This window comes from Onychostruthus taczanowskii, unplaced genomic scaffold (genome assembly GCF_017590055.1).
Source record: "Onychostruthus taczanowskii isolate IOZ18803 unplaced genomic scaffold, ASM1759005v1 scaffold79, whole genome shotgun sequence".
NCBI lineage: Eukaryota > Metazoa > Chordata > Aves > Passeriformes > Passeridae > Onychostruthus > Onychostruthus taczanowskii.
Genome location: NW_024505782.1, coordinates 2,879,939 through 2,897,253, shown reverse-complemented (window position 1 = coordinate 2,897,253; position 17,315 = coordinate 2,879,939). Strand labels below are relative to the sequence as shown.

At 52.3% G+C, this 17,315-nt stretch overlaps 1 protein-coding gene across 1 annotated transcript in view; it reads right to left on the bottom strand.

Moving 5' to 3' along the window:
* Window positions 1–9,901, bottom strand: part of CTIF (cap binding complex dependent translation initiation factor) — a 147,916-nt gene extending 138,015 nt beyond the window's left edge. The window contains exon 1 of the mRNA XM_041423585.1: window positions 9,847–9,901. The gene's annotated coding sequence lies outside the window, so the exon portion shown is untranslated. The remainder of the gene's footprint in view (window positions 1–9,846) is intronic.
* Window positions 9,902–17,315: the final 7,414 nt, after the last annotated feature.

Sequence of the window (17,315 nt, the reverse complement as noted above, 5' to 3'; positions counted from 1 at the left end):
TAAGCAGAGCACAGGATGCTGTGAGGACAGGTTCAGCCACAGGTTATGTGGCTGGACTTCTTAAAAGAGGAGAAAAAAGATGAACACAAGCAAGCCTAAGCCCAGGAGAAGTCACTGGAGTATTTCTAGATATGACCAACTTTGTCCTTCCCAGCACTACCTTCACCACCACACAAATATTCATTTTGGATGCCAAATTTCCTTGTGCTATAAAGCAAAGCAGTAAGCGATGCACGCTGGAATTCCCTCAGCAGATCAAAATTGCTCTTAGGGTTTGAGTATCTGATTTGGGAGCAGAGTGGTAAGATTCTAGAGGGCTTGGGAGTTTCATCTCCTTTTTCTCTGCCCTTTTCCCCTTTAGAGAGAAGCAGAGCTATGCTGGCTTCCAGGGTAGAAGAATAATTAACCCAAAACTAATGTACTTGTTTTTTATACAGAACATGGGACACCAAATGCCTGGTATCACTTAGAGTGGCTGATGATTTATTGGCTTCCTTGCTGAGCAGCAGTATCTGAAAGCCCTGTGCAGAGCAGAGCAGGCAGTGTGTCCTCCCTGGCATTTAGCAGCCGTTCCAGCCCTGCCATGAAAGGCAAGCTGGCAGCAGTCCTGCACGGAGCCCGTGTCACCATCCATCCATCACCCACACCTCCCCACCCACCATCACCCAGGCGAGCAGGGCATCCTCCAGCAGCGCCAGCAGCACAACCCGAGCCACCTCCCCTCCTGGGAGAGCCCATGACATCACATTCCATCATTTTTTTACAGTATGACCAGGCCAGCCCTCGAAATTCCATTTGGCTGGCCCTTTCTCCACAGATGTTCGTATGGATAAGGAGCAGACAGGAGACCTGGAGCTGCCACAGGTCTGGCAGCACGGCCCGCTCGCTGCTTCGCTCTGCTCCTGGCACAGGGAAAGATCCTGCTGAGGGCTCATCCTTCCCCACCGTGCCCTTCCCTGCCGGAACGTGCGGCGAGGAGGCGGGAATGTTCCTGCTGAATGAAGCGAGAGTAACTGGAGGTGCTCAAGGAAAAACTCGGCAAAGGCAGCAAGGGATGACTGTGCAAATCAGAGTGGGGGAAAAGGCTGAGTCACTTCCTCCCCCACAGCCCTAAATAGAGAAGAGAGTAAGGAAAACCATTCTCCGAGCCGACAAAAAAGGAAGAGAATCCCCGGTGTAAAAAAAAAAAAAAAGTTTAAAAAAACAAAAATCAAAGTGCACATAGTGACAGCAGAAGGGAAAGGGACAGAAGAGGCAGCCTCCTGCTGCAGCTGTAATGGGAACAAGAGCAGAGAGGGGCAGAACACCATCCCTGGTTCCTCTGGGAACTGGAAGCTCACTAATCACTTTTCACAACAGCTCCAGCTCCAAGGCAAGTTCATGGGCCATGGCTGATGCTGAAAACCCACTGCAATGCTGCCTCATCTTCTTCAGGTGATGCTGCCAGCCATGACCTCAGTCCAGATGGGAAACTGGGCTGAGCCTGGCAAGTGTCCAAGGAAGCTTTTGGGGACAGAATTTACCCACACCTCAGCCTGCAAGGACTCTGTGTGAGCTTGTAGATGATAACACATAGAACACCACTGCCAGGAGCAGTCATAGTATAATACCTGGAGAAGAGAGGAGAGGAGAGGAGAGGAGAGGAGAGGAATTTGGGTAGGAAGGGACCTTTAATAGTTATCTAGCATCAGCCCAACACACCCTCTGTGGCATCATCCTTATAGCCAGGTCCTCCTTTCCCGTGTTCAAAATTATTTGGGTATTTCCTTAAATAAATTGTAGTGAATTACTGAGGTAATTTACTTAAGTATTAACCAACCTGCTTGCACCCAGACACATATTATTTAGGCTCACGACTGATGCAAACAAGAAAGAATTTACATTTCCCTTTCCTACCCTCTTTCTTACTGCCTTTAAGTTCTTATCTCCAAAATGTGCCCTCCTCTGTCAAATTTGGCTGATTTTAGTCCCTAGGTTAAAAATGGTTCTGGAGGAATAGCAAGTGACAGTCAACCCAAGTGTATAAGCCTCATTTCTACTCATTGGGGAAAAGAAAAACAAAAGCAAAAGCAAAAAAAAAAGCAAAAAAAAAAAGCAAAAAAAAAAAAGCAAGCATAAAAACAGGGGAGAAGCTTCAAAGTGACTGCAGTCGATAAATGAATCTTTCACCCTATGTGACAAAAATGTATCTATCAAAAAAAAAAAAGTGAAGCAAGTGCTTTTTCTCAGAATCAATTTTGAGAAAAACAATGTGTGCTCTGCAGATGCTCCAAAATGCAGGATCGGGGGAGGACCAGTGCCCTGAGGTGAATCTTGGCACCAAAAGCATCCTGGCAGGGAGGGATGCTGCAGCTTTGCTGACACTCCACGGGGCTGTGATGTCCTGCCCATGACTGATGCTGCTCTGAGCACCTGCAAAGGCAGGAAAAACACTCATCTGCCTGTGCCTGGCTAGCACAGGGATGGACAGAGCAGGGATGCAGGGAGAGATGGAAAACTCAGCATCCACCACAAGAGCTTTCCAGAAGTGTCTGTTTCATTGCAGAGCTGCTGCCAGGGCATGAGAGTCTGCTGATCTCAAAAGAAGGGGGAAAAGCTGGGAGACAAAACTGTCCACCACTGCAGCACAGCCCTCATCCATACCCCTGGCCTCCTCTTTCTGTAGAGGCCTCTGCACACATCACAACCAGGACCTGAAAACTTCACCTGGTTCATCTATTCACTGGATGAAATGTGCACATGGCAAGAAAAATACAGAAATCACTTCCCAAAGCAACCCCCAAGCCTCCATGTCCTCCTGCAAAACCTCCTGCTGCAAAAATTACTGCTGCAAGTTTCGCGATCACCAGCCCAGCTTCCTGAGCCAAAGAAAAATAAAATCAAAGACGCCTCCAAGGTGATCGTCTGGCTGGGAAGAGACATTCCCTGGATCAACGATATGCACTGATTTAAGGGAATACAATTCCCATGGGTTCAGGCACACACTCCTCTCTCCTCTCACTGTGCAAAGCAAACACCTTCTTAAACATAAAACGTTGTTATTAACCTCCAGCTGACAATCACAGCACAACCACAACCCTTCCTGCTTCCTTTTCTTCTCTTGCTGAGACACACAACATGGTATTTTTGATGACAAGTTATTAAAATGCTCTGTGGCTTCACTGCACTTGGACATGGCGCCCAGGAGTCCTCTAGCCCCAGGGGATTTGCTTCTGGATGGGTAATACAGGGAAATGCAGCACGCAAATGCAAGCCAGCATTTAGCCTGGAGAAAAGGAGGTTCAGAAGGAACATTCTCACTCTCTAGAATTCCCTGACAAGATGGTGCAGCCAAGTGGGGGCCAGACACTTCTTCCAGGTAACAAGTGACATGACAAGAGGGAACAGGTTCAAGCTGCACCAGGGGAAGTTGAGATTGGGTACTGGGAAAAAGTTCTCTACTGAAAGGGTCGTCAGGCACTGGCACAGGCTGCCCAGTAGAGTTCCCATGCCTGGAAAGTGTTCAAAAAGCACGTGGATGTGGCACTTGAGGACATGGTTTAGTAGTGAACATGGTGGTGGTACTGGACTAATGATTGGATTTGGTACTCTTAGAAGTATTTTCCAACCTTAATGATTCTGATTCCATCCTTTGCAGACTACTGCTTTGGGCTAGGTGACTGGTCCTAGACTAGACCATACACCTGCCAGTGACTGGAGCACACACTTCTATGCAGGATGAAAAAATCCTTTAAAATTTACTCCAGGTCAACTCCTGCAAAATCCCTGACTAACAAACACCAAGGAGTGTTTCTGCAGACACTGCCATCCTTCACTGCCACCTGCAGAAGCTGGTGGCCCCAAAATGACATCCCCATGGACCACATATGAGGAGCAGCACAGGTGAGCCCAGCCTCTGCAAAGCTGCCCCAGCCCCAATTTCACCCAAGACTGCTCCACCCAAAACCACCTCCATGTCGCTCACAAAGCTTTGGTTTCACAACAGAGGCACTCAAAGCTGGTGACAGCCAAGACCCCTGAAACATCTCCAGTGCATTTCTGTTGTAGCTCAAAAACACTGTGGTAGCACAGATAGACATGTGAGATTTAATCAAGTTATGTGGAATAACTCAGGGTCACAGCTGCTTATTTCATAGAAATACAGATTCCCAGATTGGTTTGGGTTGGAAGAAATCTTAAAGACCATCTGGTTCCACCCCCTGCCATGGGCAGGGACAGCTTCCAATATCCCAGGTGCTCCAAGCCCCACCCAACCTGGCCTTGGACACTTCCAGGGATCCAGGGGCAGCCAAAGTTTCTCTGGGCACCCTGTGCCAGGGCCTGCCCACCCTTACTGAGAAGAGTGTTCTCCTAACATCCAATCCAAATCTACCGTCATTCAGCTTAAAGCCATTCCCCCTAGCCCTATCAGTGCTTGACCTGGCAGCAGACCATCTCAGCACTAATTTGGAGGATCATGGGGTGTGATCCCCAACATATGGTATGGCACAGCTGATGTCAGGGACCTTGGCTGCTGCAGTGTGACACCCTCCTGTGCCACAGCCTCCCAAGACACCCCTCCCATGCCAACCCAACCACTCGTGTCCCAAGCCAGCAGCCACACGACACAACTGGCAACAGCTTGGTTGTGAACACCAGCCTCTCCCAAGGTCCCAGTGAATGCCAGCCAAGCAACACAGCTCCTCCAGGATTTCAAGAGTTCAAAAGCATTTTCCAGAAGTAATTACGAGCCCTGCTAATGGCTCCCTGGCGCAGGTGCCTGGGCAAGCAAGCTGGTGGCAGCTGTGTGTCTCCCAGTGGCTTCTGCTCTGGTGCAGGGCAGGCTCCAGTGGTGGTGAAGCCTTTCCAGGGTGGAACAGCCTGTACAAACCAATCCCAGAGAGCTGAGCCTGCTCCCAAAGGAGGGAGAAGTGTTTTTTTGTTTTTTTCGTTTTTTTTTTTTTTTTTTAATTAAGGCCAATTGCAGTGGGTTGACCTTGGCTGGAATCCAGGCAAACGCCGCAGCAGATCTCTCCCTCCCCTCCACAGCTGGACAGGGGAGAGAAAACAGAGCAAAAGGGTCATGAGTTGAGATAAGGACTGTGAGAGATCCCTCACCAAATACCATTGTGGGCAAAACAGACTTGAATTTGCAATATTAATTGAATGTCACAATCAGAGCAGGAAAATGACAAGTAAAATAAATCTTGAAAACACCTCTCCCTCACCCCTCCCTCCTTCCCAGCTCTACCTCCTCCCTCAGTGGTGCAGGAAGACAGGAATGAGGGTTATGATCAGTTCAGAACAAGATGTTCATGCCACTACTCAGGGAGAGAAGTCACAGGGACAGAAGTCAGAGTCCTCCCCCTGCTCCAGTGTGGGGTCTCTCCCACAGGAGACAGTTTTACATGAACTTCTCCAGTGTGAGTCCGCCCCATGGGCAACAATTCTCCATGAACTGCTGCAACATGGATCACTCTTCCATGGGGTGCAGTCCTTCAAGGACAGGCTGCTCCAGCATGGGTCCCCCCGTGGGTCACAAGTCCTATCAGGACACCTGCCCCAGCATGAGCTCCTGTTTCCACAGATCAGCATATCCCTGCCAGGACCCTGCTCCAGCATGGACTTCCCATGGGATCACAGCTTCTCTCGGGCACCCCCCTGCTCTGGTGTGGGCTCCTCCAGGGGCTGCAGCTGCATCTCTGCATCCCCACACCCTCCATGGGCTGCAGGGGAATCTCAGCTCTGGCACCTGGAGCAACTCCTGCCCCTCCTCCTGGCCTGAGCTTGGTGTCTGCAGAGTTGTTCCTCTCACATGTTGGCACCCCGCTCTTCTCTGGCCACAACTACAAGTGTCAGTGACTGGCAACCATTTTATTTTCTTCTTAAATCTGTTATCCCAGAGATGTCACAATCATTCCTGATGGGCTTGGTCTTGGGGTCTGTGTTGGAGCTGGCTGGTGTTGGCTCTGCTGGACATGAGGGATGCTCCTGGCAGCTCCTCACAGAAGCCACCCTGATAGCCCCCCATTACTAAAACTTGGCCATGCAAACCCAACAGACCCATTCAAACCACAGGTGAGAAATAAGATGCTTGTGGGCAGCCACGTGCATCCTCAGGTGATGTGACACCAGGGGATGGGGGACACCACACAGCCACCCACCCTTGCTCTCCACCCCAGGGACTGCCCCACCACGTCCATGTTACCCCACCCACATCCCTTCCCATCCTGGTGGAAATGCAGATGTTGTCCACCACCACCCCACCCCCTGCATGGATGCAGCCGTGCTGGGAAAGGAGATGAAGCTGAGCCAGCTGCCACAGAGGAGACGCCCTCGATAAATGTCTGCACGTTATGAAATACACCTGCAGCATGTTCCTGGCCGACAGGTGTGGCAGGATTTTGTGCTGCAGAGACAGCAGAGGCAGAAGTTTGGTTCTGCCACCACAGGTTCCCCCACCACCTTAGAAACCAAGTTCTTCTTCTCCTGGACCACAACTGCTACATGCCTGGGGGACAGGGAGGCTGAGGGTTGTCTGTGCAGGACAGGAGACAGGAGCAGTGGCCTTTCTGCAGCGAGCACAGGACTCCCAGCCAGCCTGGAGTGCCTAAAATCTCAGTGGCCCATAGACTGCCTGAGAGGACTCTCCAAGAGCTAACTCAAAGCAGCAAAATCTCAAACCTATTAGTTTTCCATCATAAGTTTTCTGCAATCCATCCATGATAGAGACACCACCTCCCATTCCTGGCCGCTGCTGAGGTACCTCTACATTTCAGAATGACAATGACAAAGCAAAATCCAGCAAGCCAAGACTGACCATGGCACAGCTCATGGCAGATGTGAAAGAAACAAAACCTCTCATTTTGGAAGGGAAGCTTGAACTTAAGCACAAAAGTTTTAAGAACATCCAATGTTCCTCCCATTTAAGTCTGAACTGAGGAGGAAACATGCTTCTGTTAGGATTACCAGCAAGGTATCTACATTGTAAAGGAATATATATATATATATATATATATATATATATATATGCAAAAATGTATATAAATAAATAAAAATAAAATAGCCAGAGCCTCAAACAAACAGAAGATGATTGGCTGGCTACAGTAGCCCTTCATTTCAGGTGACACAGTAATCTGCTAATTATCCTCAAGTGGCAGAACTGCCCCTTCTCCGAGGAGTGTCACAACATCCTGAGGCATTTATGGAGATTACTCAACCAGAAGCCTCAGCACTTCCAATCTTCTCTTGTCCTTTCCCCAACTTGATCCTACCCCAAAGAAAGCAGCAAACTGTTAACTCTGAAACTTAACAATGGTGTAAACATAAATGTCTTAACACTTCTGCCAAAGCTAAAAACAGTGATATCATTAATGATATGTAATTGCTCCATCAGAAAGGAAGAATGTTAAATGTGTCCCACACAGCTCCCAAAAAAGCTGCCCCCACCTACCACAGAAAACACAGGGTCTTGCCATACTTTTAGCTACAGCTCCTCACAAATATACAGGACCCCAAAGACTCAACTGAGCAGCAAGAACATGAAATTAAATTAGATTCTGAAGGGTTTCCTTGCTGCTTTGCAGAGACCTGTGGGCAAAATCTCAACCAGTGGCAACTAACACAATTTCACACCCTTCCTTCTGGGGAAAGACCAAGCAGGAGCAAGGATGGCTGCAAGGAGAAACAGAAGAGAGAGACACAAATTGGGAAAGAAGGGGAGAGTCAACACAGCAAAATTGGTCCTCACAGGAGATCACAGCAGAATGAACTCAGTCACGGAGTTCAGCCCAACGTGAGGTATTCCAGAGAGCAAAAAGAGTATTGTTACCCTCATTCAAAATCAAGTGCTGAAGAAGAGACTTCTGGAGATAAAGCCCAGCATCCCACCATCTTCCCTTCCACAGTCTGGATGCAGGGCTAACATCCATCAAGTATGTTTCCATGCTTTGCATTCCATTTTTCACGGCTCTCAGGAACCCTCCATAGAGCATTCCCATGCCATTTGTGGATCAGGCTGACCCAGCTATGGGAACAAACATGCCAAACCCAGCCAAGCCCCTCAGGTACCTCAGCCCTCTTCCAAACAGCATCACAAAGGCAGAGCTGGAGTTCAGTTCATCTCCACAAATTTTCTCCAATCTTCCATCCAGCTAGGTGCTGGACTTCACCCCCCAGATCACCCGAGACAAGTCACTTCCCTGCATCACCTTCACCTGCAGCAGCATCCAACTGCTGCTTTAAAAGCAACCTGAGATCTCATAAATGATAAAAAAAAAAATGCACAGCCTGAGCTTTCCAAAACAGCCACTGCTCGTCTGTGCCAAAGATAACACACTCAGTGCAGGGCAACCACAGCCTACAAATCTTGGCTTGAGGGGATAAAATGCAGCACAAGGTTTTGCTCTTGAACCTTGGGATCAGCAATGGCAGAGCAAAGCCTTTACGATCCTCACAGGGAAAAATAATGTTGGTGGACACAGCAGAATGGCTTTTTCCACTCACTGGAAACATGGTATGAATATCTGCTAGTCAAGGTCACATAAATCATAAGCAGAGTGGGAGGTTTCCTTCTCCATGCTGTATGGCACCCCCTGCCACAATGTGGATGCTCAGAGGATGGTCCACCATCAAAAAGCCTTCCCAGGTTTTGTTGAGAAGGGACTATTAAATGATCTGGTCTTATTTTGGCATCTTTGCACTGAAACAAACAACCTGGAAGCTCAGTCTGTCTTCTGCTTCCTCCCATCTCCTCAATTTCTGTTAACAAAGCTGTGATTTTAAGCTTCATCCCGTACCTGCCTGAATGGTGGAGAAAGAGCAGGGTGGATTACTGGAGAAGGAATGAACGTGGCACCCATGGGCACATGGAAATGGCCCATTTGAGAGAAGCACCCAGCTTCTGGGGCATTGAGAAACAGCACCTGCCCCTTTCCACCCTAATGGCATTGCTGCTTCGTCCACTGTGGAATCCCACGGGTGGGAATCTCACCCCTTCCAGAGAAGCCTGACCCTGGGAATGGCCTCGGGAGGCGAACCATAGTCTCACTCTATGGAAAAACCACTCCAAGGACTGAGTTTCGAGGCACGGGGAGGCCAGTGACACCCAACAACTGTGCCTCCAGCGTCCAGCATTTCTGGGGGCAGCTGCGGCAAAAAAAACATCCCACGACTGCCGGCTGCTCCGCTGCCACAGCATCTGTTGTCCCCTACTGTCACCCACCACGGCCCGCGAGACCACGTGCGGCCAGAGTGACTCTGCAGGAAAACGACAACCTTAAAACGACAACAAAACCGGGTCCCTGGCGAGCCCTCGCTCGCTAGAGCCGGACCCAGCCCCTCCCAGCCGGGACCATCCCACCGGAGCCGCGGCCCCGCGGGGATGCTCCGCGGGCACCTTTGTGCTGCCGTGCGGGCTCCGCCGCCACGGGCACGGCGATGGCCGCGGCTGCTGCGGCGGGGACGCGACGGGCTCCCCGCGCTTCTGCCCACGGGGGGCTCGCCCAGGGCAGGGCTGGGGGGCAGCCCTGCCCTTCTCCGGCCAAACGGGAAGCTTCCAGAGGCCGGGAGAACACCCCCAGCCCAGCCCCGGAGCTCTCCGCGGGGAGCGCCGCATCCCGGGGGGGCCCCGCGGCCACGCACGGGCTGTCACCGAGAGGGGGGGACCCCCCCGGGGCGAGGCCGCCGCGACACCGCCAGCACCGAGAGCTGCCCAGAAACCGGCTCCATCCGCGGCACGACCCCCACATCCCCGCGGGGTCCGCGTCTTTCCAAGGGAGACAAAAGCCGGGATGCGCTCCCCCCGCTGCCCCCCTTCGCTCCCCCCCGGGCCGGTGCTGTGTCACGTCCCCCTCGGGCCGCGCTTACCGTGCGGGGCCGGGCGCGGTCAGTGCCCCGCTGAGGGGGTCATGGGCGCGGCGCGGGGCACAGGGGGCGCGGGGGGCTCCGGGGGCGCCGCCCGGGAGGACGCTCCGGCTCCGGCTCCGGCTCGGCAGAGGGACGGGCCGGGGCGGCGGGCAGTGACGCGCCGCGCTCCGCCCGCGGCCCGCGCCGGCCCTGACGGGAGATGTAGTCCGGGGCTGCGGCCTGCCCGCCGCGGGGGGGCCGCACGGCGGGGATCTGACAGGGACACCCCGAGTGCCGCAACCCCGGGACTCTGACAGGAACCCCCCCGACCCCTCAACCTCGGGATCCGGCAGCGACCCGCCGGACACTCCCACCCCTGGGATCTGACAGGGACCTCCCGCCCCTCGCACCGGCGGGGCTCCGAGGGAGACTCCCCCATCCCACAAGCCGGGCTCTGACCGGGACCCCGCAATCCGGGAAGGGACAGGTGTCCGGGAGTCCCGCACCGCGGGGATCTGACAGGGACTCCCCCGATCCGGGACTCCGGATTCCAACAGGGACCCCCCGCACCCCGCGGGGATCTGATGCGGATCTGCTGGTCCCACAGAGAGATTCCTCACAGAGATCCCCCGCATCCACCCCTTCGAGGGCCTGACAGGGACCTCTGGACCCCACAATCCCGGGATGTGACCATGGACCCCCGGATCCTGCACGCCAGTGATCTGGCAGGGAATCCCAGATGCCCAAACCCTGGGACCCCTCAGCCATCGAGTCCCAAACCCTCCGGGGCAGGTGAGAGACCAGCCGGGCTCGGAGCAGGCTTTGGGGTGGTGTTAACCCACCCAGCACAGTGCCAGGGGCAAACACTGACTCGCATGTCCTCACCTGCATCCATTGGGATTCAGTTCAGAGCTGCAATCGTCTCCTCACGACAAAGCAGCATCGAGCTGGGCTTCAAGGAATGGGGGATTAAACTGGGCAGAAGAGAAGGAGACTGCAAGTGTTTCACAGAATCACAGAATGCTTTGGGTGGGAAGGACCTTAAGATCATTCAGTCCCACCCCCTGCCATGGGCCATGACACCTTCCACTGTCCCAGGCTGCTCCAAGCTCCATCCAGCCTGGCCTTGGGCACTGCCAGGGATCCAGGGGCAGCCACAGCTGCTCTGGGCACCCTGGGCCAGGGCCTGCCCACCCTGCCAGCCAGCAATTCCTTCCCAAGATCCCAAAATCTGTGCCTGCCCTGTGGCAGTGGCAGCCATTGCCTGTGTGCTGTCCCTGCAGGCCTTGTCCCCAGTCCCTGGGCAGCTCTCCTGGAGCCCCTGGAGGCCCTGGCAGGGGCTCTGAGGTGTCCCTGGAGCCTTCTCTTGTGCAGGGGAACAGCCCCAGCTGGGCCAGGCTGGCTCCAGAGCAGAGGGGCTCCAGCCCTGGCAGCATCTCCGTGCCTCCTCTGCACTGGCTGCAGCAGCTCCACGTCCTTGTGCTGCTGGAGCCAGGGCTGGGGCAGCTCTGCAGGTGGGCTCTCACCTGAGCCCAGGGCACAGGGGCAGAATCCCCCCTGCCCTGCTGCCCACGCTGGGGATCAGCCCAGGGCAGGGGGGTTCAGGCTGGGGCAGCTCCAGCTCTCACCCACAGCACCTCCAGCTCCTTCTCCCGGGACTGCTCTTGATCCATTCTCCAGCCATTCTGTGTTTGTGCCTGGGATTACTGTAACTCACATGTAGGACCTTGCATTTGGCCCAGTTCTCAAGCTTGCCAAGGTCCCAGTGTATGGCATATAAACCAAGTGTTTCTATATAAACACACAAAATTCTGAGACAAGAAATGTGAAAACCGGAATTTAAGCACCTTTTAAACATCTCTCTAGCCCACTGGTTCCCTTCAACTCTGGTGCTCAAAGCCACCCAGAAATGCTCCTACAAGCAATTTAAACCACTTTCTGCTTACCACACCAGGCTCTCAAAAGAACCCACCCAACAATCATCCCCCTTTTCTTGTGGTTTGGGTTGTATTCAAGAGGTTAGCTTCATTTCTAACCATGGATTCTTTGTTGCTCCCTGTCTGGTTCAACCCTCACACTCATCTGGATAAATGGATCACGTTAATGAACATCAGCGCAAGGGCTGCAGCCATAAATTCACCAGAATTGCTGGCCTCTGAAGAAACCTTAATTCTACTTTGACAGCAAAATCGGATTCCAAAGATCTCTCTCCCTGCTGTGCTTTATTTTGGGCCTTATCGTTTGCTGGGCAGGTTGTCATGACAACCTGATATTCACCGGAGGGTGGCTGTAATTGGGAGAGCACATTGTTAATTTAGCTCCAGATTCCTTTTATTTTGTTGTATTTTAAGCAAAGAGAGACTGCCTAGATTTTCATATTTTTATCTATGATCATACTATGGTTTAATTATTAATCTCAGTGCCAATAGCATCTCTCCAGTGACGGCTGAGCTGCAGAGCTCACCAGGGCAGAAAACGGCTCTGCCCACATCCTTTTTTCCCAGCTCATCTCCTCATGCAGCCTCCCCACATCCCCTCCAGCCCTCAAGCCCCTAAACCGAGAGCCCCCAGGCCCAGGATTTCACAGGGATGCTCCTGCTGTATGGGAGTAGGTTGGGGGAGAAAAAAGGGTGCGACCTATTCTTGTGTTAATGGTATTTTTTTGGAATTCCAGTGTCAGCTTTAACCTGAAAACAATTCATCTCAGATAGTTATTTAGAACAACTAGCTCTCTGTGGAGAACACCAGCCCATAATATTAACATGTGAACATGCTGGCATGTATAAATCCAGCTCCTGGATGGGAACAGCAGGTCCTGTCCCCAAATATTGAATCTCTCTGTGCACCCCACAGCAGGTCCTGTCCCCAAACACTGGGACCTCTCTGTGCACCCCACAGCAGGTCCTGTCCCCACATGCAGGGACCTCTCTGTGCACCCCACAGCAGGTCCTGTCCCCACATGCAGGGACCTCTCTGTGCACCCCACAGCAGGTCCTGGCTCCAAATATTGGATCTCTCTGGCACCCCACAGCAGGTCCTGGCCCCAAATATTGGGACCTCTGTGCACCCCACAGCAGGTCCTGTTCCCAAACACTGGGACCTCTCTGTGCACCCCACAGCAGGTCCTGGCCCCAAACATTAGGACCTCTCTGTGCACCCCACAGCAGGTCCTGGCCCCAAATATTGGGAACTCTCTGTGCACCCCACTTCTTCCCTAATGTGCTTAAGGCATGCTTGGCTTAGAGACATCACAAAATGCCACCAAGCACTCTCCTGAATCCTTGCTGGAAGCTGAAAGGTGTCAGGACTGGGGGCTCAGGATCAGGAACTCGGATGGATGCTGGATCAGGACACACTGACTCCCAGCCTGAGATTTTTGTGAAATGACCCATCCTGCAGAGCACGGTGTCTGTGGGAGTGTGAGAGGGAGCTGGGTTTGTTTTTTCTGGGGGGATGTGGACGGGTGGCAGCAGGATGGCAGCAGGATGGCAGCAGGGTGGCAGCGGGTGGCAGTAGGGTGGCAGTAGGGTGGCAGCAGGGTGGCAGTGGGTGGCAGCAGGGTGGCAGTGGGTGGCAGTAGGGTGGCAGCAGGGTGGCAGTGGGTGGCAGCAGGGTGGCAGTGGGTGGCAGTAGGGTGGCAGCAGGGTGGCAGTGGGTGGCAGCAGGGTGGCAGTGGGTGGCAGTAGGGTGGCAGCAGGGTGGCAGTGGGTGGCAGCAGGGTGGCAGTGGGTGGCAGTAGGGTGGCAGCAGGGTGGCATCAAGATGGCAGCAGGGTGGCAGCAGGGTGGTAGCAGGGTGGCAGCAGGATGGCAGCAGGGTGGCAGTGGATGGCAGCAGGGTGGCAGCAGGATGGCAGCTGGGTGGCAGCAGGGTGGCAGCAGGGTGGCAGCAGGGTGGCAGTGGGTGGCAGGAGGGTGGCAGTGGGGGGCAGTGGGTGGCAGGAGGGTGACTAAAGCTGAGCCCACAGAGGGGTGGGTGCCAGACTCCGGAGCTGGTGCCGTGTCTGCCGCCTCACCGCCGCGCTCCCACCCCCGCGTGGGTTTGAGGCTCCCCGGCCATGCTGCTCATGGCGTTCGTTATCCACGTGTCCCAGCAGGAAGAGAGGGCAGCTTTCCGGGGACTGCGGACTTTTCTCCAGGAGCTGGCACAGCTCCAGGTCCAAAGAGCAAAGTGGAGCTGCCGAGCCTGTCCCCATGCGGGAGCAACCCTGCTCCCCTCGGCCCCTGTGAGCTGCACATCCCAACCTCCTCCTTTCATCCCTGCTTCTGGCTTAATCCCATCACAGCCTAGAAAGAAGTTGGGAAAGGAAGAGGATTTCTGCTTAAAAGGAAAAAGAAAGGAGAGGAGTTGTAAAAGCCGAGGATGGAGGAGGGAACAGAAACATCCTTCTTTCAAGGAAAAGATGCTGTGGCTGCTGTTCTGGGTACCATATGCCAGGTAATAACACGAGATGACTCAGTGTTTGGGAAATTAAATTGGCTCTTTATTAAAAGCATGCATTTAGGGAGGTAGTGAGGTGTCAGGGGAGTCCCTGCATTGCCTTAGCAGAGGGAATTCAGGCAGGATGTCTGGCTCCTTATGCTGCCGAGCACAGAGTCCACAAGGTGCTGGAACACATATCCAGCCTCAGCATCCTCCCAGGGCTGCTCCCAGGAAGTACTGAGCATCTCTGGGAAGACCTTAGGAGCTCTTCCTAAGCTCTCTCCTACCTAATTCAGTGGAAGCTGTTGGGTCCCTGCCAGTGGGAAGCGCTCCAGCCTCAAGACTTTTGTCCCAGGAAAACAGCAAGAGGCGGAAAGAGCAGCCGGGGACACGAAGATATTTGAGAGCACAAGCTCCAACTCAAAAAATGCTGTGCCAAACTCTAGTCTTGTCCTGGCAATAGCCTTTAAAATGCCTTAGCAATGGTAGGAATCTGCTGATTCCAAGGGGAAATACATAATATTTACAAAGTACCTTGCTCGTAGCTGGGTTGTGCTGGTAGCTTGGTGCCCCTTCTCTAGCTCGGAGCAAATCTTGGCCACAGAGAAAGTAGCTGAAGGCAAAATTCAATGCACTGTGTTCTGCTCAAATCATACATCCCCTTTGTGGAATTCTCATTTTTGCATACAGACAGGTGCTGTATGAAAAATTAAGCTAAAGATGAGAATTCCTTTATAATTCCCCAAGTCCTGCCAGCACAGGTGGGATGATGGAGGTGTCTGCCAGGACGGAGGCACAGTGGTTACCTCAGTGGGTTTCTAAGAAGTGGCTGTGGCCATTAAGTGCTCAGATGCTCCCTCAGAGACTTCTGCAGGAAAATAAACACTTAAAATAGTTGGCCAACAATCTTCCTGCCAGAATTAGACTGATCCTTATTATGGTCGGGCTGCAGTTGATTTGAAAGCAAATAGACATCCTTTAAAAACACAAATAATAGACCCACTGTAGGAGCAAAGGGCTGGAGACAGACAAGGTCTTTATTCCCATCCTGACAGAGCCTGAGTGAGCAGCTCTGCCCTCCTTCCCAAGCATCTGTCTCCCTTCCCAAGAGAGATGTCTGTCTGTGCCTGGGGTCCAGGGATATTGGATCTGGAGTTCCAGCAGTCCCTGCTCCATTTGGGAGCCTCATGGTGTGAGGCAGCCTGGCTGAAAACCTGGAGAGAAACAGAGGTGATGGGGTGTGAATGTGGCCAGACAGGGTGTTCATGACACAAGAGACAGCACTAACATGTGAGTACTCTCTCCTGTACTATATATATATATATATATATTCTATTTTTATATTTCAGAACAGGGTACCCACGGGTGAAGCAATGCCTGGCTGTGGTGGGAGGGGAAGCTGGTGAAGCTGGTGTTGAAATGCTGAATGTGGGGGCAGGCTCCTTCCCCCATTTCCCAGTTATTTTTATTTTTAGAAGGGCATTTTTATCCAGCACAGCCATGGGTGCCAAGGCTGTTTGCAAGTCAAGACTAAATTCACTGAGATTTGGAGGAGGTCTGAAATGGGAACGGCCTGGGTTCCTAGAGATCAGGGTTTGTGAGCACTGATTTGCTCCAGAAAAGTTGAAATCCTGCTCTGATGCTGCTTTCCATACTACAGGTGTGAAGCTGCAGTTCAGAACACCTGGATTTTCTCCTTGACCTCCCATGTAGCTTAAAATAATAGCCTTAATTTCCCATATTTTACATAATTCTGTTGAATAATGAGACTACCTGGACATAATTAATTACTTTCCTCCACTGATTTAATTCACAGCTACATCTTTGGATTAAAGAGGCCTTAGAAATACAAAGTATGATTATCCAGGTAAGAACAAATTACCAATTTAAAGGATCACCATGGTTCTAGCCCCGAGGATTTGCAAAGGTCAGGCTGCTGGGGAGGCTGAGCTGAGAGCTGGCAGAGGCAGTGCAGGGACTTGGGGGGGTGGTGAAGGATGTCCTTCCACAGCAGGCAAGATGGATCCTGTCAGACACCACCACAGGGTGACAGAAAACATCTCTGACAGGCACATTAATAACTCCAGTTTTGCCAGAGTTCGAATTAAACGTTGACAAGTGTGTTTTGCAGAGGCATGGCTGGCCAGGAAATATTACAGTAACCCAGAAATCTCTCTCTTCCTCTGGCTTCAAATGGGATTTTTTTTTCCATAATCCCTTACTGTGGATATTAATTGCATCAAAGGATTGTGATGCTGCTTAGAGGGGTGCAGTGGGAAGGAATTGCTAATAGTTGGGGTGGGAGAAGAAGTAGGGGAATTTCACTGGGTGAGGGATATGTAGAATCCAGAACACTGGATGGAGGACAACAGCAAAACGTTTTTCTAATGTGATTTTCCAGGGAGAAATTATTGCTATTTTTCAATAAAGAGGGCTTAGAAGAAAGGTGAGGGCAGACTTTTGAGTAAGGCTTGTAGTGACAGGACAAGGGGTGAAGGTTTTAAACTAAAAATGTGTGTATTTAGATTATTAAAGAATTTTTTCACAATGAGGGCGGGGACGCCCTGGCACAGGTTTCCCACAGCAGCTGTGTTTGCCCCATCCCTGGAGGTGTTCCGGGCCAGGAATGGGGCTTGGAGCAACCTGGGACAATTGAAGGTGTCCCTGCCCATGGCAGGGGGTGGCACTGGATGAGCTTTACAGGCCACTTCCCACCCAAACCACTCCATTATTCTGTGTGTCCCTGCCTTGGCCATTTCTTTGCTCAGTATCATACTGTCTACAGGCAGTTTTATTGACTTTTAAGCAAACTGTAGTCTCACAAGTCTGCCTGGAATGATGTAGTAGCAAGAAAGGCGAGCTTTGGGCAGGGGCTCTGGTCCTGGGTACATTTTTCATCATGAACAAGGAGAGGGGCAAAGGCAGAACGACCCAGCAGCCTTGTGCCTGGACAGCCTGGGCTGCTGGTGATTCCAGATGAAAACCTTCCTTTCTCAGCTTCACTTTCCTGCTCTGAAGTGGGTACAGCTCTGCTTACCCTGCTGGTAAAGCACCTTGTGAGTCAGCTG